Raw genomic sequence first — 25,551 nt, 5'->3', positions numbered from 1 at the left:
ATTTTTCTTACCTAAATGCTGTCATCCTCCAGCCAGGAACGAGCACACCAGTTCTAGCTCGTGTCTCGTGTCCTAATTAGATAGATTGACAGCAGCGCAGCCATTGGCTCCCGCTGCTGTCAATCAAATACAATGACGCGGACCGAGTTCTGCATTCTGTATGAATGAACACACGCACAGGTGTCCATCTTAGGAGAGCCTTCTCCAACGTGGACACTTGATGAGGGGAGGAGCCACCAGCGCCACCGGGGGACCTCCAGAAGAGGAGGACCGGGGCCACTCTGTGCAAAACAAACTGCACAGTGGAGGTAAGTATGACATGTTTGTTATTTAAAATAACAAAAAAAAAGAAATTAGGGTTTACAATTTTTCAGTAGGACAGTTCATCTTAAAAGTTGTTTGTAATCCCTTTTATTTGGGGTAATGCAAATGTAAAGAAATCAGTAAAAAAAATGGAAATTATGATTACTGACCCTCTTGTCAGAAAAACACCAATTTAGTTGTGCACATAACTGATATCTCTAAGGAAAAAAAGAGAGAAAAAAAAAGGAAACATTATGAAAGGAGGAAACACAATGAAAGCGAGTGCTGTGGCCGTCTGACACAACAGCCGGTATGGTAAATAGACTGATTTGGGAAATCTACAGGTGTGTTGATAGCTTAAGACTTTACATTTGTCCTTCCCACTCTTTGGGAAGCATTCTAAATAAACTTTTCACTTATCTGTAAATGTATTAAGCCACAACAGGTCATGTAATGCCTTTATCTCTTATTTGTTCAGTCCTTTTAAGCCAATGAAGGTCAGACATTTTAGCAACACTTGTGTCCCTGCCAGGAAGACTGAAGTCAGACAGACTTCTTCTGTATCAGAATATTTAGGATAATTAAATGTCATGTGGCGCTGTTTCCAAAATATGTCAGTGATGTTGCTCCAGGAGAAAGTTTTTTATTTTTATATCTAAGGAACATGGAAACCTTCACAGCATGTCATATTCTTTTTTCAAATTACTAACAAATATAATTGTTTCTCATTAGGTAATATACAAAAAGTATATAAACAAAATAATGCTGCACTGCCCACTCTGACCCCTCTTTCCTAAGAACCCTTTCACACTGAGCAGCCCCGGGCGTCATTGGTAAAACGCCGCAATTTTTAGCTGCGCTTTACTGTCGTTTTTGCAGCGCTATTCGGTCGATAGCAGGGTGCTTTTAACTAGAGCTGCACCATTCGGGCTAAAATGAGAATCATAATTTTTTTGCTTAGAAGAAAGATCACGATTCTCTCACAATTCTCACGGCGTAACATCATCTTTCACATTAAACAAAATAATTGGGCTAACTTTATTGTTTCATTTTTTTTTTTTTTTTTTAATTCATTGAAGTGTATCTTTCCCAAAAAATTGCGTTTGAAAGACCACTGTGCAAATACAGTGTTACATAAACTATTGCAACAATCGCTATTTTATTCCCTAGGGCTTCTGCTAAAAAAATATATGTAATGTTTGGGGGTTCCAAGTAATTTTCTAGCAAAAAAAATCTGATTTTAACTGTAAGAAACAAGTGTCAGAAAAAGGTTTATACTTTAAGTGGTTAAACTTCCTGCATATTCACACAGAAGTTTTATCCCCTTGATCTAAGCTGGAAGAGTTACAATGTTGTTAAAAACTTGGCAGACTGCTAGAGTGAGCAGAGAACTCTCTATACTTGTTACATGAAAGATTCTGGAAACACTGCAATACAGATCGTCAGAGGGGGTGAATCGAGATCGCGATCTTTTAACGATTGATTGTGCAGCTCTACTTTCAACCCCGGCTAGTGGCTGAAAAAGGGTTAAAACCGGCCGCAAAGCGCTGCTACAGCGGCGCTTTGCCGGCAGTTCGGGGGCGCTGCCCATTGATTTCAATGGGCAGGGGCGCTTTTGGAGCGATGAGTTCACCGCTCCTAATGCGCTCCAAAGAAGCTGCTGGCAGTGCTTTTTCTGATGCCCTGCCAGTGCACCCTAGGGCTTTCACACTGGAGTGAATGGAGCCGCTGTTTCAGGAAGCTTTGCAGGCACTATTTTTAATGCTATAGCGCCTGCAAAGCGCCTCAGTGTGAAAGGGGTCTAAAAGAGGCTAGATTAAAGTGCAACCAAACTCATCGATTTAACAGTTTAAAAAAACAGTTACATCCCGAGGCATGCCGAAATTGTAACTGTCCCTGTTGCTCGTCCTCTCAACCAAACTGTCAAACCATCAAATCACTGGTGTCATAACTGATCACATGTGGAGCACCATGGCAGTTGAAGATCAAACAAAGGCTAAGATAACAGCTTCCATGACTGAAAATGAGGAGGGATTAGATCCACTTTAAATGTTCCCCCTGGATAATCCTAAATCATATACAAAGATACCCAGCAGTATAGCACTACCACAATCCCCAGGAGGAGACAGGAGAAAATCTATTTGAAAAACATGCCTATTGCCTAAATCTGTGTTTTGCACACTCATTCAGGAGTGTTTAGGCACATCAAGCATTTGACCATTTATGGATTCCATTTGCCAGAATATTAATAATTTTCTTCCCATTGAAATGAATGAACACTCAAGCTCCAAATGCGCTGGTAATTTTTTTTCTACCTGTAAACACTCCTTTTCTAATAGGCCTGTAAATGCCTGTGTGCACAAACACATAGGCTAACATAGAGGTACATTAAGGCTGCATTCACACCAGAGCGAATCGTATTTGAGCGTTTTTTCAGCTTTTTTTCACGCGTTTTTTATGCACGATTTTGGTGCGTTTTTATGTGCAACTTGTGTGTGTTTTTGAGCTTTGGCGTTTTTTTATTAGCCAATAGAGAAAACTATCATCTGTTGCATTTGTTGCTAGGTATTTCAGCTTTTTAAACTTTTCTGTTAGCATTTATTTCTGTTTCTTTTTTTATTATTCATTTATTATTATTTTTTTTCCATTAGGGTAAGGGGTTAGAGTTAAGGTTAGGTTAGGGTTAGGATTGGGAGTTGGGGTTAGGGTTACTATTAGGGGTTAATTATTTATTTACTATTACTTGGTAATAATTTATTGAATTTATTTATTATTTATTTATGAATATTTTTATTTTTTATGTGTATTTATTTTACATTCATTTACTCATTAGTTATTAGTATTACTATTATTATTATTAGTAGTAGTAGTATTAGTAGTATTAACACCTTAACTCTAACAAAAAAATAAAAAAAAATCAGGAAGCTAGTTCAGCTAATACTAATTCTTCCACGTGATAAGGTCAGGGATTTAATTTAGAGTTCTCACTTAATATAATGCCTACGTGTAAATCTGTTATGAATGTAACTTTTGGCTGTTGAACTCAGTTAAAGCTGCTTTTGTTTTCTTGTAACTGTATTGCCATGGTGTTGAAGCTTGTGTTCGTAGCCCAGGTGACTCCTGTTGTTGTTTACCCTTGTCCTTTGTGGGGGTTGTGCTAATGCTATTGTTTGTATAATTGCCTATAAAAGGCCTTTGAAAGAGTAAAGACAGTAGTCCATTATGCTCAAGAACTGATACACGGATTTCTGACTCTGTGTCTTAATTCCTATAGAAGCAATAATTTGACAAAGCAATATAAACTTAAAGAAACTTATTTAAAAGTTGAACCTAACATTTGGCGCCCAAACAGGGACCCACCAAGTTGCTACAAGAGGTGGCTGAGCTACGCTGACGGAACGAAAGGACAGGCATTCCGGGAACCACAGATCAAAAAACCTGGCCAGGTAAGAAAAAGCTTTATTTTTCTTATATTCTGTGCTCCCCTGATTTGTGCCTATCCATTCTGTCAGTTACGGTTCTCCTGGTTTTAAAACACCAGCCTCTGTAGTGGTGAGTCTAGAATTACTGCATATTTTAGTTTATATTGCTGGAATTATTTGTTTGTTTTGTTGTCTGTGTCTGTCTTGTCTGTCTTGTTGAGAAAGTGAATGAGCCTTGTCAAGGATGGTATGAGTTAGAAGGGGATTGCCGAACTAAGCAACGGAATGCGCCTTACCTCACATGATTGGGAACTTGAGGGCTTGTGAGCTTGGGGGTCTGACGCTTATGCTTAACCTCACATCTAACTCATAAACCATAGACGGGTTGAGAGTATAAGCCCTGTCTGCTCCATAAAGCAGGGATAAGAGTGTATGAGAGGGATTCCCAGATACGGGGAGGGAATAAGATCTCCAAAAGTCCGGAGATCTAGTCGGATACCTGGCCACTTAAAGGAATGCTTGTATATGTTGTAGCCGCATTTTTGTATATGTTGTAGCCGCATTCTGGTTTGTTATTGGGCTAGCATATAAAGTAATTATTTGTTATTGTGCTAGCATATAAAGTAATTCGATTTCAGAAATCTCATTCCGGAAGAGGTTTCTAGTATTCTAGCACCCTAGGAGGAAGGCAACGAGGAACTAGTGTAACTTAGCTGGTTTGTTATTGGGCTAGCATATAAAGTAATTATTCATTCTTGTATATGTTGTAGCCGCATTATATTGTATACTAAGTGTCCCACACGCTACCTAGGCAGGACTGTTAGAATGGGCCAGAGGAACACAAAACCCCGTCAGGGAATTGTGGCGCACTATACGGTGCCACAGATAATTAAGAACATTTATGGGAAAACCGAAGCACAGGACTTAAAGGATGTCCTTCGTAAATTTAAGGTGAAAGGAGCAGCGGGCTTAGACCCGGATGTATGGAGTGAAATAAAAAGGGACAGACAAGGAGAGGTGTTAGAGAAGCAATGGATGCGTCAGGTTCAATGCTTAATTAAGGTCTCAAATAGAGCGAAAGAAGAGGGGTGGAAGTATAATCCAGATTGTGATGGTTGGGATATGAAAGATAGAAGAACAAAAAATGTCGAGGCTCCCAGCTCAGCCATCCCACCCCCATACACTGACGTAGAACGCAAACCACACAAGATATATCCGGTACTTGAGGGGAGAGGATGGGTTTGTCAGGATTGTGGAGCACAAAACCCAGAATGGGCAGCAGAATGTGTGCATTGTGGGGCACAAAAACCTCATCCAGAAACTGTAGCTCCCGTACGCACTGATACACGCATTGTTCAGGTAAACAATCCAGAATTTGGACAAGCAGCCCATCCAAATGCCCCACCTACTGTCACTCGTAGAATGCAAATAAGGACTTGGGCACCATGGTCGGCAGACACCCTTATGGCATTAATACAGAGCGCCCCAGACCCGGTAGCAAAGCCAGCTGCTTTTTGTAGATTTGTGACACAGTTAATGAATACACATGAAGCGACCTGGCAGGATGGGGAGGATCTATGCAGACACAAAATGACTCTGACCCTGTTTAACCAGTTTATGACAAAAATAGGTCCACACAGACCTGCAGGACAAGTTGATGGGGATGGCAACCTGGAGGCAGGACATGTCAGACATATAGACTCAAGGGCCCCTTTTATTGCTAGATTAGAAGCTTTTTGTCAGGCAAAACAACAGGAGAGGGGTCCATATCACCCATGAAGCAAATGCCAGGACAGACTGTATCGGAATTTTACTTATCTATGGAAAGTATGATGGCAGATGAGGGATTGGACTTGGCCCTGCCAGTCACAATCCGAGCCTTCAATAGACAATTTATGGAGGGATTAATTCCACAGATAAGTGAGAGACTGAAAGCCTGCACACCAGAGTGGAGGGCAACTAGAGATAGAGGGACGTTGTTACAAAAAGCGCAAGGCATAGAGGCGGACTTAGCAGAAACCAAAGGGAGGAAATCTCATGCTATCAACGCACTCGGGGGTCCCCAAGAGCAAGGTAGAGGTTCCTTTCGCAAACCCCTTACCTGTCACTACTGTAACAAGATTGGTCACATCAGACGCAACTGTAGGAAAAGAATAAGGGATGAAGGAGAGGAAGGTGTTGATTCTCCAGTTAATCAGAGAAGGAACCAGCCCAGGGACAACAAAAATAGTCATATCAGGCAGCAGGGAGATGGTCCACGAGCATGACTCACCCCGGTTTTAGAAAAATCCAAAACAACAATGCTTAAGACAAATATAACGGTTGGTAATAAGAAAATCTCTTGTTTAGTCGATACAGGAGCTTCACGCTCGTTACTTTCTGACTCTGAACTACTCCCTGGCCAAAAATCACCTGACACTTTACTAATAACTGGATATGATGGCATTTTAGCCGACGCCCCGCTTACAAAACCTCTGAAAGTTAAAGTAGGAAACCACATGTTCCTTTCACGCTTTCTGGTATCCAGAGGAGCCCCCACTAATTTGTTAGGAGCTGACATTTTGCAGAAAATAGGAGCTAACATTACCTATCACCCAGATGGCACTGTCACCTTAGCTATAGGGGATAATCAAGAACACATGGAGATGTGTAACCTGATACAATACCTAGAGGAGGAATCGGAATTGTCCGGCCCACCTCCTTCAGACTTAGATCAGATTTTGTCGTCCCTTCCAGGAGAACTATGGGAGAAACATCCAGCTGATGTTGGACTTTTGCCCATACCTCCGGTTACCCTACAGCTGATTCCAGGAGCAGTGCTTCCCCAACAAAAGCAGTATCCACTTAGTGCACCTCAAGAGGCGGCCATAGAAATGCAGGTCCAATCCTTCTTAAAAAGTGGAGTTCTAAAAGAGGTAAAATCACCGGCAAACACTCCCTTGTACCCGGTTAAAAAGAAATTAGTAGCCGGTAGTCCGGTTAAGTATAGAATGGTCCAAGACCTTAGAGCGGTCAACAAAATACTAGCCCCGATGACACCTTTAGTACCCAATCCACATACATTACTGTCACAAATACCATCAACCAGTATGTACTTTATGGTTATAGATTTAGCGAATGCTTTCTTTTCCGTCCCGCTTGCTGAAGAATGCCAACTTTGGTTCGTATTTTCAATAAAAAATCGGCAACTAACCTGGACACGCCTACCTCAGGGTATGGCGCATTCACCTACCTTGTATTCGCAAGCATTGCAAACGGTGTTGGGAGAATGGGTACCACCAGATTCCTGTGTATTGTTACAATATGTGGATGATTTATTGTTATGCTGCCCTGACAAGGAAACTTGTTTGGCCACCACCCTTAATTTGTTGCGATTTTTGGCAGAAAAAGGTTGCAAGGTTAATAAGAAAAAGTTACAAGTGTGTCAGGAAAAAGTTATCTTTTTGGGACATTGTATATCACAGGGTACGAGACATCTCACTGAGGAGAGGGTTCAAGTGATAAAGGGAATGTTACCCCCACGGAATTTCAAACAATTGCGTATGTTTTTAGGTATCGTGTCATATTGTAGACAGTGGATACCACATGCTAGCGCTTTGATGCAGCCATTATACGATTGTTTGAAAATTGTACCGTATGTGCTTACAGAAGTAGCATATGAGTCGTTTATCACTTTGAAAAAGTTGTTGATTTCTGCCCCAGCTATTGGTATACCAGATTACACCAAGATATTTAATCTGTACATTGCTGAGATCACTGGACATGCCACAGGTGTTCTGACACAGGCACATGTAAAACAAAGACCAGTCGCTTACTTTTCAGCAGCATTAGATCCAGTATCTAGAGGTTCACCGTCCTGTGTACGGGCGGTAGCTGCAGTGTCAATTATCATAGATAAGTCATCAGAGATTGTTCTAGACAATCCAGTCGTAGTGCATACCACACATGACATACATGCAATCTTGTCTCAGGTACAGCCCAAACACATTTCAATGGCTAGGCAACTAAGATTACAGTGTACTTTACTCTTACCTCCAAATGTTACTTTTCAGCGCTGTACAACCTTAAATTTGGCCACCTTTTTGCCTCTTCAGTCACCAGATTTGGCAAGGGGGAATGACAGTACTAATAGTACTAGTGAGAAAGGAAATGAGGAAACTGACACTCTCTTGTTTAAGGAAGTAAATGAGCACGATTGTTTTCAGCTCATGGAACAGGAGACAATGGGATTCCCACATGTTACAGATACACCGATTTTAAATGCTGAGCACACTTTGTACATAGATGGCAGTAGGTTTGCTGATGACAAGGGTAAATATCACACAGGGTATGCTGTAGTGACTGATACGCAGGTAATTGAAGCACAGGCCTTACCAGCCCACATGTCAGCACAGGAAGCAGAATTAAAAGCTTTAGAACAAGCCCTAGAATACTTAAAAGAACGAGAAGGGAATATTTACACTGACTCTGCCTACGCTTATGGTGTAGCGCACGATTATGGCCACATATGGAGGGCTAGAGGTTATCTGACAGCAGCAGGTACACCTGTAAAACATGGAGAAGGGATTAAGAGAGTCCTGAACAATCTTCAAAAGGTTAAACGAGTGGCCATCATGAAGATAGCGGCACACACGAGTGCAAAAACAATTGAGACAAAAGGAAATGCATTTGCAGATTTGACTGCAAAACAGGCAGCTCTAGGGGAAGGAAGCCCTGAGACCTTAGCAGCGGTAGAGGTGAGTATCCCAGAACCAACATGGCAGCAGCTGAGTAAATTACAGGAGCAAGCAGGGGAGAGCGAGAAAGATAAGTGGGTCAGAATGGGAGCAGCACCAGACCTTGACAATGTATGGAGGGAAGGGGGCAAAATATGCCTACCTGCCTCTCTGTACCCAGCAATGGCAGGGGCAGTTCACCTACCCACACACGTCAGTTCCAATTCCATGTATAGGATTGTGAACCAAGGATGGCTCGCCCCTGGATTCAGTAGCACTGCAAGAAACTACTGTGCAGCCTGCCAAATCTGTCTCCTGAATAACCCAGGACAGAGAGTAAAAACCCCACGAAAACACCAGGTCCGGGCCCAATACCCCTTCCAGAGACTGCAAATTGATTACATACAAATGCCTAAGAGTGGCCCCTTTGAATTTGTCCTCGTGTGTATCGATTTATTCTCAGGTTGGCCCGAAAGTTATCCAGTAAAATCAGCTACAGCTAAAGCCACAGCTAAGAAACTGATCACTGAGTTAATACCTAGGTTTGGTCTTCCTGAAACCATAGAATCAGATAGGGGGACACACTTTACAGGAGAAATCATGCAGAATGTGATGACCATGTTAGGGGTTCAACAAAGTTTTCACACCCCTTACCACCCACAGAGTTCAGGATCAGTGGAGAGAGTAAATGGGACAATAAAGTTAAAAATACAAAAAGCCATGCAGGAGTTAAACAAGCCATGGCCTGAATGTCTGCCTTTGGCTTTATTCTCTATAAGGTACACTCCAACAGGAAAAACAGGATTATCCCCATACGAAATACTTTTTGGGAATGCACCTAGATTAGGTCTATACTTTCCACAGAGTATGCAATTGCAATGTGATAGTTTGACTGCATATGTGATACAATTACAACAACGTCTAACTAAGATCCACAAAAGTGTGTATTCTTCTCTTCCAGACCCTAATTCAATAACAGGTACACATACGCTGCTACCAGGGGATTATGTATATGTAAAGAAACACACCAGAAAGACATTGGAACCCAGGTTTGAAGGTCCTTACCAAGTACTCTTGACCACAGCCACCTCAGTAAAGCTGGAAGGAAAACCTACCTGGATACACGCATCACATTGCAAGAAACAACCCGAGAAAACAACATGATGAAATATCTACTTACATATTTTTTGTTGAAGATTGTTGTTTTACAAATATATGCATGGACTCCTGGTATTAATGTACTTGAAGTAGAGGAAACAATGACTTTCGAATGGAGCATAGATGACCCTAAAATGGCAAATGTATCAGGATATGAGATAAATAAGGATTACACTGTGGGTAATTATACTGTTGAAGGACATAGGCGACCGTTTCATGTAGATGTAGGTATAGCATGGATACAGGCAGACCCCCTCTCAGAAGTAACTGTAACTTTCCAGTGGAACGATAATATGGGTTTCCCCTTTAACAATAGTAAGAACCATAGGTGTCATAAAATATCCCTTTCACAGACATGGAAACAAGCCCGGGAACGGGTAGTGGGACAAATGTACCAAATATTAACAGTCATGGCAGAAGGAGGGAATATAACCGAAGGGATGTTTAATCTGACAGATATTACCGTTAATCAATCCAGTACTTTCCTCTGTGCATCTTGGTGGAGGGAAGAGAGAAATGATGGGTGGTATTGGAATGCAGAGGCCTATGGATTTCACATACAAATGGAGGAAGAAGTAACGCCAATAATTGAATCTTCCATATTAACACCCGTACCAAACACTTGCATAAATGTATCAACATCACAACAGAAAACAAAAATAAAATTCAGTATCACCTTTCCCCCGATACCGGAGTGTAGGTATAAACGAGAATGGTACGACACACTATTGGGACTGACAGGTACAGGGATGGGAATTTTAAACTCGGTCGAAATAGAAGAAATGAACAACAGATGGAAGCATGCAGGGGGACACATAGCTGACAGCTTGACTATCACAAGCAAATGGTTACCCACCACTTTTGAAACCCAATTGCAAGAAATACCCCTATTACAATTTTTGGGAGGGTTAATAAATCACACGATAGGAGCAGAGCTCCAGCTGTGGAATCAAAATCAACAGTTTGTAAATTTCACACAGTGCTCTTTTAACCTCTTATCCTATCATATACAAATAAATAGGGCCAGGACTGAACTACAGTTGGGAAATTATCATACCTGGATGAAATATTTTAAGGGTTTAACTGACGATGGTGTATGGTTCCAAGTAAAAGGGGATAAGATAGAATGTAAGGAGAAATGGTGTGTAGGAAGGTTTGAAGCATACCGGGTAGCAGATGTAATGGAAATGTGTAAAATAGTGGTCATGCCACTAGTAATTAAAGACGAGTTTTGGTATCCAGAAATATATGGGAAATATGTAGATAAAGGAAACAGAACCCATGATTTAACTCTATGTGAAGGAACCAATAAGGGAATGGTATGTGGCAGAAGTTCCCCAGTATATGAACCTTGCTTGTTAAAATACCAAACTAGCATATGCAAAATGCAAAGAACACCGATAAATGTGAACAATAGATTCATAGAAATAGGACCCCAGCATATTTGTATCATTACTAATGATAACCGCACCATGTCAGCATTAAATAAATCGGCGCCGTTTGCGGGATGTATAAAAAAGATTAAAATATTACAATGGGGTAACGACACCTATCTTTTTGAACCAGACGCCGATAAGATATTCTCTTCAGTCTATGAGGTACATAATCTCACTGACACTACACCCTTTATAATTTCTTTAGACCCACTAAAACAGGTTTTGGAACAATCAGAGTTGTTAAGACAACACATAGAAACACTAGAACATACCCTACAGAATAACCTTGTATCTGCAATTATTGACAAAAGGTAGACTAGTACATCTTTCCTCACAGATACAACAGGATACTGCACCACATTGGTGGGATATATTTAGTGGAATGTCTTCTACAGCAACCAATACCTTTCACTGGTTGTTAAGTCCAATGGTAATTATTATTCTAATATTAATATCACTTACAATCACGAATATATGTGTATACAGGAAAATAAATAGGAAAATTAGGAGAATAGACAGGGCATACCGATAAATGTGTATTGACATCACCCTACTCCTATAAAACTCCTCTTCTTGAATTTTAAGATGTTGGTAATACCTAGGGGGATGGGTTCTACCCCTCTGACAACTCGCGGTCAGGGAAAGGACTCTGGGGAAAAACTGACTAGAACTTATTCATGAGGACCCAGGGGGAAGGAGAGGATGATGTCAAAGGGGGAAATTGATAAGGTCAGGGATTTAATTTAGAGTTCTCACTTAATATAATGCGTACGTGTAAATCTGTTATGAATGTAACTTTTGGCTGTTGAACTCAGTTGAAGCTGCTTTTGTTTTCTTGTAACTGTATTACCATGGTGTTGAAGCTTGTGTTCGTAGCCCAGGTGACTCCTGTTGTTGTTTACCCTTGCCCTTTGTGGGGGTTGTGCTAATGCTATTGTTTGTATAATTGCCTATAAAAGGCCTTTGAAAGAGTAAAGACAGTAGTCCATTATGCTCAAGAACTGATACACGGATTTCTGACTCTGTGTCTTAATTCCTATAGAAGCAATAATTTGACAAAGCAATATAAACTTAAAGCAACTTATTTAAAAGTTGAACCTAACACACGGCTAATGCAAATTCTTCTGCAGCTAATGCTAATGCTTTTCCCAGGATTTGGATATTCAATTGCTTAAAAGCAGAGTTTTTTTTTTTTTAACCACTTAAGGACCGGAAGGATTTACCCCTTTAATGACCAGGCCATTTTTTGCAATACGGCACTGCTTCGCTTTAACTGACAATGCGCAGTCATGCAAAGCTGTTCCCAAACAAAATTTGTCCTTTTGTTCCCCACAAATAGAGCTTTCTTTTGGTGGTATTTGATCACCTTTGCAGTTTTGCTATAAACAAAAAAAGAGTGCCAATTTAAAAAAAAAAACAATATTTTGTCTACAAAATAGGGGATAGATAGAAATAGATTGATGGCATTTTTATTATTATTATTTTTTGAACTAGTAATGGCGGTGATCAGCGATTTTTAGCAGGACTGTGACATTGCGGCGGACAGATCGGACACTTTTGACACTTTTTTGGGACCATTGACATTTATATAGCGATCAGAGCTAAAAATAGCCACTGATTACTATGTAAATGTCAATGGCAGGGAAGGGATTAACACTAGGGGTGATCAGAGGTTAAGTGTGTTCCCTGGGAGTGTTTCTATCTGTATGGGGGCTGGGCTGACTGGAGGAGGAGAGAGATCGCTGATTCTGACCACTAGGATCAGCAGGTCTGTCTCTAACTCCCCTGTCAGAAGGGGGATCTGTTTGTTTACATTGACAGATCCCCGTTCTGGCTCTCGTTCTCGCAATTGCGGGTGGCCGGTGGACATCGCGGCCACCAGCCACGCGCATCAGGTCCCCCGTCGTACAGCGGGCGCATGCCTGCTATGGTCCTTAAAGGAGCCATCGTACACCTTCAGCGATTTAAGGGGAACATATAACAATGGCGCCTGGTTGGCAAGTGGTTAAACAGACCTTTCTTCTCTTCTAAAAAAAAATTAAAAAAATAAAAACATTTCCCATCTCTCCTAGTAATTTCTAATAGTGCACACTGCTTGCTTTTTTTTTTTTTTACAAATACTCGTTATTGTATATATGAACAGTTGCATGCTTTCTGCAAGCCTAAAATGTGGACAAATCAAACAGTTGAACTGCTGTATATGTAGCATGGAAAATATTTTTTCCTTTTTTTCTGTGTAAAATATACACTTAGATGTAGATTTTTGGGATGGAAATCTGCATGCTGTGTGTTTTTACAACAACTATCTAAAGCCCACTGGACTTTTTGTGAGTCGCACTAACACCCTTATTAGTGGTTATTATGGATTTCTACAAGAACGAAAGAGTATATTTTCCCCACCATGCTCAGATGCTAGAACATGCCTCTTTAACACAACTCCCTGATCCTGTTTTATTGTTTTTATTTCAAATTGCGTAAATTGGTTTTATCAGGAAAAAAAGAGTAAACGAAAAAACTAATTTCAATGCCATTCAATGTTTATCCCTGTATTTTTTCAGCTATCGATATTTATTTGTCTTACAATAAATTAGAGATCTTTTTTCTCTAGAGAGTGTTAAAAATGGCATCAGTTGTAGCTAAAGAGCTTATGCCAGACCACAGAACATTCTGCAATCGCTCCCAATGAAACAAAGTGTGCTAGGGTGGAAGCAAGCTGTTCTGGACAAAGTTGAAGCAATAATACTGAAGGTTTTGGCATAAATAACATGGAAGTTGTGACATATCAACCCGTGTAACACTGTCCTACTATAGTTAAAATATACCATTTGACAAAGAAAAAATAGATATTCATCCCCACCAATAGTTAGAAAACTAAAAAGTCAATCTACTGTGGCATTGGGAAAGTAAACATTAAAATCTGATCTCAAATAGAGTTGGGCGAATGGTTCAGACCAAGCAAAAGTTGGACCCGAACATCGCCTGTTCGCTCATTCGGCAAACACCTAAAATTGCGGGGCATTTGGCGCGATGTTTGCCCCCCTGGGCGCCCCAAAATACACTGCGTGCTGCACAGGGCATTCTAGGCCCTAATTGGGCAAAGCTTGGCACAGGACGATGCATGCTGGATAAGTGTCATCACAAGGAGAGGTGCCACCAGGTGACATTGCCAGGTGGCTCTGCCCCTTACCTTTATAAGAACTGTCAAACGGTGGGGCCTGCAGTAGGCGGTAAGCCTTCATTGCGGGCGGAGTGTTTTTTTTTTCTTTTTTCAGGTCCAGCAGTGGCGGCGGTGTCGTGATTGACGATGGATCTACATTGGGGGACATTTTTTTTTTAAAAAACGTTGTGAACAAGCAAGCTATCGCTTGTGAAACGTCTACCATTGCCTGTATCTGTCTGACCCTTTTTTGACAATAAAGATGACATCGAGATAATTTGGAGTTCCAGTGTGCGACCAATTCCTTGTCTTGTTACACTCCTGAACCTTGCACTCTGTACAACACACTCCTGAACCTTGCACTCTACAACACACTCCTGAACCTTGCACTCTACACAACATACTCCTGAACCTTGCACTCTGTACAACACACTCCTGAACCTTGCGCTCTGTACAACACACTCCTGAACCTTGTGCTCTGTACAACACACTCCTGAACCTTGTGCTCTGTACAACACACTCCTGAACCTTGTACTCTGTGCAGCACACTCCTGAACCCTGCACTCTGTACAACACACTCCTGAACCTTGAACTCTGTACACCACACTACTGAACCCTGCACTCTGTACAACACACTCCTGAACATTGAACTCTGTACAACACACTCCTGAACCTTGCACTCTGTACAACACACTACTGAACATTGCACTCTGTACAACACACCCCTGTACCTTGCACTCTGTACAACACACTCCTGAACCCTGCACTCTGTACAACACACTCCTGAACATTGCACTCTGTACAACACACTCCTGAACCCTGCACTCTGTACAACACACTCCTGAACCCTGCACTCTGTACAACACACTCCTGAACCCTGCACTCTGTACAACACACTCCCGAACATTGAACTCTGTACATTACACTCCCGAACATTGAACTCTGTACAACACACTCCCGAACATTGAACTCTGTACAACACACTCCTGAACATTGCACTCTGTACAACACACTACTGAACCTTGCACTCTGTACAGCACACCCCTGTACCTTGCACTCTATACAACACACTCCTGAACCCTGCACTCTGTACAACAAACTCCTGAACATTGCACTCTGTACAACACACTCCTGAACCCTGCACTCTGTACAACACACTCCTGAACCCTGCACTCTGTACAACACACTCCTGAACCCTGCACTCTGTACAACACACTCCCGAACATTGAACTCTGTACAACACACTCCTAAACATTGAACTCTGTACAACACACTCCTGAACCCTGCACTCTGTACAACACACTCCTGAACATTGAACTCTGTACAACACACTCCTGAACCTCGCACTCTGTACAACACACTACTGAACCTTGCACTATGTACAACACACTCCTGAACCCTGCACCCTGCACGTAGCATCCTCCTGCACCCTGAACATACCATCCTCCTGCACCCTGCACGTAGAATTCTCCTTCATCCTGCACGTAGCACCAGCATATAGGGGGCACACTGATGACCGACATACAAGAGGCACACTGACCACCAATATGCAGGGCCAGTGGTTACCAGTATCAAGTAAAACAACCACCATGCAACTAAAAAAAATTAAAAGCAATTCTCTTTAGCTGTTTCCCTCATCTAACGCAAATCAATAAAAAGCAAAAATTGCAGCGCTGCCCTACACTTCATCTATAAAATTCTACAAATGGACTTATAAGTGCATTGGTAACACCTATAAATGAATATCCAGTGCAAATCAACTAATGTATTGCAATATAGTAGTGATGGTGTCACCCCCTCTGCAAAAATATTTGAGAAATTGCAGAATGTCAATGTGAAAATAATGGTGAAACCTCCTACATACAATAATATTAACAGAGATGCAAATGAACCAGTGTATTAGAATATAGTAGTGATGTTGTCACCTTCCCTGAAAAAAGGTAAGAAATATCGCAGGGCTGCAATGTGCAAATAGTGGTGAAACCCCCTATATATAATCATAATAAAATTTAAAATATGTACATCAATTGTACATTTTACTATGATTATATAAGGGGGTTTCACCACTATTTGCACATTGCAGATCTGCAATATTTTTTACCTTTTGCAGAGGGGGTGACACCATCACTACTATGTTCTAATACACTGGTTGATTGCATCTATGTTATTATTTTATGTAGGGGGTTTCACCATTATGTGAACATTGCAGCTCTGCAATTTGTCAAATATTTTTGCAGAGGGGGTGACATCATCACTACTGCATTGCAATACATTGGTTGTTTTGTGCTGGATATTCATTTATAGGTGTTATCATTGCACTTATAAGTCCATTTGCACTTATAAGTCCATTTGTAGAATGGTATAAAGGAAGTGTAAGGTCTTGCTGCATTTGTTGGCTTTTTTATTGGTATACAGAGGCCAGGACATACTGATGACCATTGTACACCATGAAGAAACCTCCACTTGCTGGTCACACACACTTTTTGGCCACACGCACAGGTAGCGCACCCAAAGTTTTTTCTCTATCTTATCTTCTTAACATTTGGTAATCATATCCCAAAAAATTTTAAGAAGTATCTTTTTTTTTTATCTCATTGACTAAATGTGAGAAATAACATATATATCATACAATCATTCCATAAACACATACCGCATACACTGCATATATGATTTGAGGAAAATATGCTTCTAAAATAGTTTACCATTTGTCAATAAAAAAAAAAAAAAAATGTCGCCGGATTATATTTTAAAAATCTGGTCACCTTAGTTTAGATGGCCCCTAACCAGGGACTTAACCATACCTTCTTTTTTTTGTTGAAAAACAGTGAGGATACCAATCACTAATTCTAATGAGATCACTGAACAGTGGGTACCAATGGGGACAGAGACCACAGACCACTGAACACCAACATTTTAAGGGACACTAACTGTCAACAAAAGAGGGCACTTACTCCTGACCACTGTACACTGTACACACCACTGTATACACTTATTTGTACATCACATAGTCCCTACTGCTGTTTTTTATAGGCTACATAGTCCTGACCGCTGCACTGTATAAGTTTAGCCTTTTCTGCTACAATCTATACACTAAAAAGCCCTGACCACTGCATTGTATAAGTTTTGTGGTACATGACATAGTCTTGACCCCTGTACTGTATACAGTGCCTTGTAAAGGTATCCCCCCCCCTTGGCATTTTTCGTGTTTTGTTGCCTCACAACCTGGAATTAACATGGATTGTTTGAGGATTTGCATCATTTAATTTACAGAACATGCACGCAACTTTGAATATTTTTATTGTGAAGCAAACAACAAATAGGACAAAATAACAGAAACAGTCATGTGCATAACTAGTCAATACTTTGTACGCAGCTCCAAGTCACTTTGGATAAGTCTCTATGAGCTTGCCACATCTTACCACTGGGATTTTTGCCTATTCCTCCTTGCAAAACTGCTCCAGCTACTTCAAGTTGGATGGTTTGCACTTGTGAACTGCAATCTTTAAGTCTGACCACAGATTTACTATTGGATTAAGGTCTGGGCTTTGACTAGGCCATTCCAACACATTTACATGTTTCCCCTTAAACCACTCAAGTGTTGCTTTAGCAGTGTGTTTGGGGTCATTGTCCTGCTGGAAAGTAAACCTCCGTCCTAGCCTCAAATCACACAGAGTGGTACAGGTTTTGCTCAAGAATATCCCTGTATTTAGCACCATCTATCTTTCCCTCAACTCTGACCAGTTTTCCCAGTCCTGACTGCTGATGATGTTCTTTGGGTGATATGATGTGTTGGGTTTGCACCAGACATAGCGTTTTCTTTGATGGCCAAAAAGTAAAATTTTAGTCTCATCAGACCAGAGCACCTTCCTTCATACATTTTGGGAGTCTTCCACATGCCTTTTTGCAAACTGAAAATGCGCCATTTCGTTTTCTTGCTGAAAGTAATGGCTTTCTTATGGCCATAAAGCCCAACCCTATGGAGCGTACAGCTTATTGTCATCCTATTTACAGATACTCCAGTCTCTGCTGTGTAACTCTGCAGCTCCTCCAGGGTTACCTTAGGTCTCTGTGCTGCCTCTCTGATTAATGCCCTCCTTGCCTGGTCCGTGAGTTTTGGTGTGCCGCTGTTGTGCCATGTTCTTTCCATTTGGTTATGATAGATTGCTCCTAGGGATCATCAAAGATGTGTATATTTTTTTTTATAACCTAACCCTGACTTGTACTTCTCAACTACATTGTCCCTTACTTGTTTGGAGAGTTCCTTGGTCTTCATGGCAGTGTATGGTTAGTGGTGCCTCTTGTTTAGGTGTTGCAGCCTCTGGGGCCTTTCAAAAAGGTGTGTATATGTTATGACAGATCATGTGACACTTAGATTGCACACAGGTGGACATCATTTCACTAAATATGTGACTTCTGAATTGGTTGCACCAGAGTTTTTTATGGGCGTCATAAAAAAGGGGGTGAACACATACGCACATGCCAATTATCATTTTTTTATTTCTGAAATATAGTTTTATGTATATTTTTTTCTAATTTGACTTCACCAACTATTGTGTTCTGATCCATCACATATAATTCAGATTAAAAAAAATTGAACTGAAGGCTGTAATGTAACAAAATAGGTAAAAAGCCAAGGGGGGTGAATACTTTTGCAAGGCACTGTATATTATGTTATATATTATTGTAACGAGCCCCTTGCTCGCCCGGTTCCACTCTCCCAACACTCCTCTGCTGCTATAGATACAGACTGCAACGTCTGATGGTTCGGTCATCCAATGCTCCGGGATTAGAACTATATAACCCTTACCACTGCACTTTAAACTTTTTGCTATACATTACATAGTTTTTTACTCGGTACACTATACTGTAAGTCCTGAGTGTTCATTGTCTCAGCAATTGCTAAGTGTTAGCTCTATGTTTATATTCTGGGTACAGAAAAGTTTCATTTTAAATAATTATCCTTCATTGTGTGGCTTTGAGACGGTCACTTGTGGCACAGTATTAGAGGCAAGTGTATACAACAAATGGGTTTAGACTTTATTTTATCAAACCCCTTTAAGCCACTCCCATTATTGGATGTGATCCAAACATGGCTACCACTCACCGTGGTGTGCTAATTGTGCCACAGAATTGCATTACTCGGCATGTTACCTTCCTAGCAATGCTGCTAGCTGCAGGACTTTTCTCATAGCAGGTTTCCCGATAGTCACTTATACCCCGTACACGCGATCGGACTTTCCGACAAAAAAAACGTGAATTTGGCTCCAACTTGTCTTGCATACACTCAGTCACACAAATGTTGGCCAACAATTACGAACGTAATGATGTACAAGACTTACGTGATATCTCCATTACGAGCACTAGTTATATCTCCGGCTCGTACTTGATTCCGAGCATGCGTGGACTTTTGTCCGACGGACTTGTGTACACACGATCGGAAAGTCCGACAACAAACATTTGTTGGCTGAAAATTTGAGAACCTGCTAGCCAACATTTGTTGGCGGAAAGTCGGACAACAAATGTTCGATGGAGCATACACATGGTTGGACTTTCTGCCAACAAGCTCACATCCAACATTTGTTGTCGGAAAATCTGATCGTGTGTACGGGGCATTAGAGTTTTCACCATGCTCCTGTGAAAGGATGACAAGACAAATGCAGATTGTAGAGGCAGGAACAGATTTCTGTCACCCTATAACAGAAAGTGCCCAAACAAATACCTTCATGGCATGAAAGCTGAAGATTTTTAAATTATTGACATTAACTTTTAAATTTACAATACCTTCTTAGTGCTTATATGAGATTTTAGTGATTGGGTTGATGTACATATACAAACATAATCTTATCCTTTACTGTAGGATTGCGGTCTCTGCTCTGGAAAAGGGAATTGAAAAATGCATGGAAATCAAACTTTAAAAAGGGAGGCAAAAAATTGCGTGCATTTTTCATAAAAGGGGAAAGAGTAAGTGCTTTACAAACTTTGTAATATTATGGCACTATTCATCTAAGTGGACCTTCAGACTAATGGATATTATGACAATTTATCTAAAATGTCACAGTGTTATAACATTGTAGAGGCAATGTTTAGAATACAGTGATAACATACAGGGTCAAATCATGCTTTAAAACAGTGCTTATCCCATTTTGAGATCTGGAACAATTGCACAAATTTACATAATCTAAACTGAAATAAAAAAAATAACTCAGAAACATTTTCTGCATTACAGCCTGATCAATAGAAGGAAAAAACAGGACAGATGCATCACAATATTAAAAAGATATTTGATGTTGACACAATAATTAACTACAAATACGTTTAAACATTAATTCCTTTCATCTGTTTGCAATTCCTGAAAATGCTGTTTAACGCACAAAGTTACCTAATATGATACGAACAGTGGGGAAATCTAAATGTGTATTTACCAAGTAAATATTTTTGAGTAAAACAACTTTGATCCATAAAATTTGCCAGTTCTTGACGTTAACCAAGAGTGTTACTCGTGCTCAGAATTTATAATGATTTACAGTATAATGGTTTAAATAGTTAACTTCAAACAACAAATGGGTTTACCTTAACTGATTCCTTAATGTGTTAACCTGAACAGTTCTGGGCTTTTCTGGTGCTTCTGGGATCCCATGACTGCCAACATTTTTCAGGATCACAAGAAAGCGAATCCGTTCACCAATCTTCCCTTTGTGTTGGGAACCATAATCTTCCCACTCTAATCACTTCCAGGTTAAAGTGTATATAAACCCAACATTTTATATTCCTGATATGTGTCTGCTGTACCATGCACTTGTATAAAAAGGTATCCTGTCCTCTTTGTATTGCTTCCTTTGTGTGAAACCCCTGGTCTTCCTGCCAGTCCCTGTGCTTTCCTATTAACAACTGACCACACTAAGCAGAAGAACACAGCGTGATCAGTTCTCTAGGTTTGCTAGGAACTCAGCCTGCTCTCCTCCGATCAGACTTGTCGTGGCACCCCCCCTCCCCCCAGAACAGCCTGTCACTGAGAAGAGCAGTGTACTGTTGCTTCTCCTCCCCCGAACTCTTATGCAGCTAAGAACAGAGGGAATGTGATCAAAAATGTTTTTCCTTTCATTTCTATTTTGAACTGAATGGGTTGTTTTACAATGTGATAGTTTACAATCACTTTAAGGCTATCAGTTCCTGGTCAGATGCAGCCAGAGAAGGTGTCCTTGATTTGTTTGATAGAAGGGCAGGGGTTAGATCAGGAGTTTAATAGACCCCCAATGCCTTCATAGAGTAGACCTGTCACACCAAATGTAAGTATCAAAAATGACTTGTTGGCTTCCTTGTGATAGTAATAAAGTTAAGTGAAAAGTGTGCTAACAAAAATTATCTTATTTAATCAAATAAATAAAAAAAACATTCCACAAAGTGTTATTAACTCCCTCCCGCCCAATGTACTGTAATTTGATGGTCGAGTGGAAGCCCTGTTATCTGGCGCAGTCTGTCACTCGCTGATTGTATATACCATGAGGCAAACAAGGCATTTACCTTGGGAGGCATTTTTCAGGGGGGCGGAACCGCCCCCAGGCAGCAGGGACACTATGAGCAGTGGCGTCACTATGGAGGTGTGGAGGGTGCAGACCACACCTGCGTGACACCCGCCAGAGGGGTGACACCAGGGGCAGTCATGAACTGACTATTCAGTGACAGGGGAGCAAAGCAGATTCCAGAAGTAGCTCACTTGGCAGCATCGCTAGTACACACAACTGGTAAATAGGGGCTGGCAGGCTGCGGGAAGGTGAGAGTCCAGTGTAGTTTTTTTGGAGGGGTATGGGAGAACCTTCTGGTGTAGTATGGGGGGATAGAGGAGCCTCCTCTCTCTCATCCCCCTCCCTCTCTCACCCCCTTCCCTCTCATCTCCTCTCTCACCCACTCTTTCTCTCCCAACCCCCTCTCTCTCTCTCTCACCCCCCTTCTCTCCCTCCACCTCTTCCCCTCTCTCTCACCCCCCTCTCTCTCACACCCCCTCTTTGTCTCTCTCACCTGCTCTCTCACCCCTTTCTCTTTCACTCTCTCTCTCACCCCCTCTCTCTCTATCACCCCCTTCTCTCTCTTATCCCACCTCTCTCTCACACCCCTCTCTCCCCCACCATGAAGAGATGGAGCTCTAATAGGAAGAGGTGGAGCCTAAACAGGAGGGCGTGAAGTTTACAGATGAATAGGTGGATCTTAAACAGGAAGGGGTGGGGCAAATTTAGATGGGGCACCTGATTTTAGTCTTGCCTAGGGTAGCACAAAACCAAAATACACCACTGGGTACCATGTGATCGCTGTGGCCAATCACAGCAGATCACGCAGCAATTGTACATAATGAAACGCTTTAATTCATGTCTTTCATTGTGTACTATTGTGATGAGCTCTGTAACTGATCACAGTGATCACATGGTACAGATAGGGCCTATCACAGCCTATCTGTATTATGTGATTAGCTGTGGCCAATCACAGCTAATCACATTAGTAAACACTGAATGAATGGTTTTCAATCAGAAAAAATGGTTGTTTAAAACTGTAGAAATCAGTTATAAGCAATTATAGTGTGTAAAAAAAAAAAGAAAAATCCTGATCACCTCTCCAGAGTAGTACAGTGTAACTATGGTAACACTGCATTGCTCTGGTCACTGTATGTTTAAAAAATGTAAAAAAAAAAAAGAGAAACATACTTTTACATACCGTCACCAGTCAGTGTCCTTGATCACCACCACATCAGTTATAAGATGACGCTATATTGCACTGGGGACAGTATTTTTTTTAAACTTACATTTTTTATTGAAGTTTCACAAAATATATATACATATATTTGTACAAACTTTTGCATGTATGTGCATCGTGAGGCATTGGTGATTATTATTATTATACATTATTTTTATAGCGCCAACAGTTTACGCATCGCTTTACAATGTAGATGGGGGACAGCACAATTACAGTACAGTTCAATACAGAAGGAACAGGAGGACAAGAGGGTGATGCAATATACAACATACCAATCTATAAAACATTGGTTAATACAGGTGCATCAAAACAAAATCCTATAACAATGTGTATTACAGTCCAGGTTTCCGATCCAGATATATGAAATAATGGGGGGGGGGGGGGGGTGGTATGACGGGGTGGTGGTCAGCTTTATACTAGAGCAATTAGGCAGAAAGAAGGCTGTGTTCTTAAAGTAAGGTAAGTATCATTAGGTTCAATAAGAGATTGGTACTGTGCATTTAGTGAAATAAGGAAGTAATGTCAGTATTAGAGTAGGTGAGCCACGGGCCCATTCTTTCTGGAATTTAGGCAGAGTTAGGTTTGCCTTGGTGAACATGAGTTCCATCTGCAGTTAATTAAGGAGTTAAGGGAATAGTTGAGGAGAAGGTGGCAAGATGAGATTCCAGTTTCTTGTTATGGAAAGTCTAGCCGCAATTAGGACGTGGGTGGATGGTTATATGGTGAGAAGCGTCCCATTTTTCCACGCCAAGCCTAGTGATGCTAGTTGGAGGGTGATTTTGGTAGAGTTGCCTGTGATGTTATTGATGAGGGCTTAAACAGACTGGCAAAAGGGAAGGAGCACAGGGCAGGACCACCAGACATGTATCGTGGACCCTATGTCTCCGAAGTTCCTCCAGCAAGCAGGTGAGTGGGATGTCGAGAACTGGGATAGTTTTGATGGGGTATGTAGCGCTGACAATATTTGTTTTTAAATATTTGTAATGCTGTAAGGTTAATAAGTTGGTATATGGAGCCATCTAGCGGCCAAAATATATAATTACAGCACCTTTGTGTTTCTTTTATTGTTCAGAAGTTTGACATGGAAGTATTTTGTTTGTTTACATCTGGAAATTAACTTGATCTACCCATAATGCTCAGTGACTTCCACAAATCTCAGGGTGAAGAACTGCATTGTGGGAAGACTATAAAAAGGCTGGGAGCGACCATCTTAGGTCTCTTGTTCCTGGGACGCGTGGCAGCAGGACTCTGTGGGTGTGTGTGTCCCACAGGGTTGCGGCCTATCCTGTGAAGAAGCGGAACAGCAGCCAGCGATCCTGTCATTGATCACAGTGTGCTGGAGCAGCAGAAGTGATTGTTCCGGAGACCCGTGAGGGAGGTAACCGAGGACTCCCGGTCATCAATAAGCTGAACAGTGCAACAGCTTGATTGCAACTCCATACAGACTGAGAACTTGCGGAGCGGAGACACCCATCTGTCTGGATCCAGTGCGGTGAGAGGGCTAATGCCTAGAAGTTTGTTCCACGCAACACACATTCAGAGTTATTACAGAGTGTTGCTGGGACTGATAGTCCCATGGAACAATTCAATTGGGAAAATCACATTTGCACATTTGACTTACAATCAGATTTCAACATCCAGGAATTGATACTGGATGTTTGTTCCTTTCAAGTAAAAGTATTCAATCAATTTGCCTGATTGTAATTACTTTTGTGCACCACTTTGCACCAAGAATTTGGCCAAAGGGAAACCTTGTGGATTACAAATATTGATTTTCTTAGCTAGCAGAAGACTGAAGACGACAGGACTATTTCTTCCATCGTGGGGCTCCGCATTTAGTCATAAAAGAGAGTGACTGTATTGTCAAAGCAGGGGGAGCTCCCTAGTGTCTATATTGTGGGGTATTTATATTCCTGTGTCTTTGCGCTTGCTACAGTGTGCTGGAGGTGGGAAAGTGTCCGGAGTTAAGACAATTTCACTTTGAACACTAGTCCCACCTGGAGACACACCAAGAGGGGGTCTATTCAAGAACATATGTATATATATGTATGTGTATGTATACAAAGAAATTGGTGAATATTTACTGTACTCTTGCACTACGTTGGTGTGATAGTGTAGTCACTGCAATAATTTTTAAATACTGTTTCAGTAAAAGAAATCAAGTTTGTCAAATCACAAATTTTCGTGTGCAGTGTTGTCTTTCTCCTGCAGGTGGAACAACAAACACCCAGGTAGAGGTATATGTGTGTATAATTATAGTAGAGATATTGAAAGTTAAAATCTGTATTAATATCACTATAACACTGCACTACAGCTGTGTCAAGGGGATTGAACAGGTTTAAGGGGCGTAAGATATCAGAGAACAGGCCCGATCAAAATCAGCAGCTCCTTCGGGGGTAATTGCTACAGGTATAATACCATTGGTGGAGAATTTTTTGTGCTGTTTCCCAATGCGATATGCATCTAGAGACTTTCAGGGTGAGGCGTGATGCTAGGTGCCAGGATGTTAGGTTTGTTGATAAATTTAGGGTATCTTCCCATTTTTTCATTGATGGAGTTTTTCCGGGGTTTGCATGGATTCCAGCGGTTTTTAGAAAATGGAGGATCCTTTTAAGAGT

General features: G+C 41.1%; 1 long non-coding RNA gene across 1 annotated transcript; it reads left to right on the top strand.

Moving 5' to 3' along the window:
- Window positions 1–3,653: 3,653 nt before the first annotated feature.
- Window positions 3,654–10,711, top strand: LOC141107395 (uncharacterized). The gene is made up of 2 exons (XR_012235892.1): window positions 3,654–3,749; window positions 9,402–10,711. It is a non-coding gene; the product is annotated as an uncharacterized lncRNA (long non-coding RNA).
- The last annotated feature ends 14,840 nt before the right edge of the window (window positions 10,712–25,551 follow it).

Source organism: Aquarana catesbeiana, linkage group LG01 (genome assembly GCF_042186555.1).
Source record: "Aquarana catesbeiana isolate 2022-GZ linkage group LG01, ASM4218655v1, whole genome shotgun sequence".
Taxonomy (NCBI): Eukaryota; Metazoa; Chordata; class Amphibia; order Anura; family Ranidae; genus Aquarana; species Aquarana catesbeiana.
Note: the sequence above shows the minus strand (reverse complement) of the source record. Positions and strands in the feature narration are given on the sequence as shown.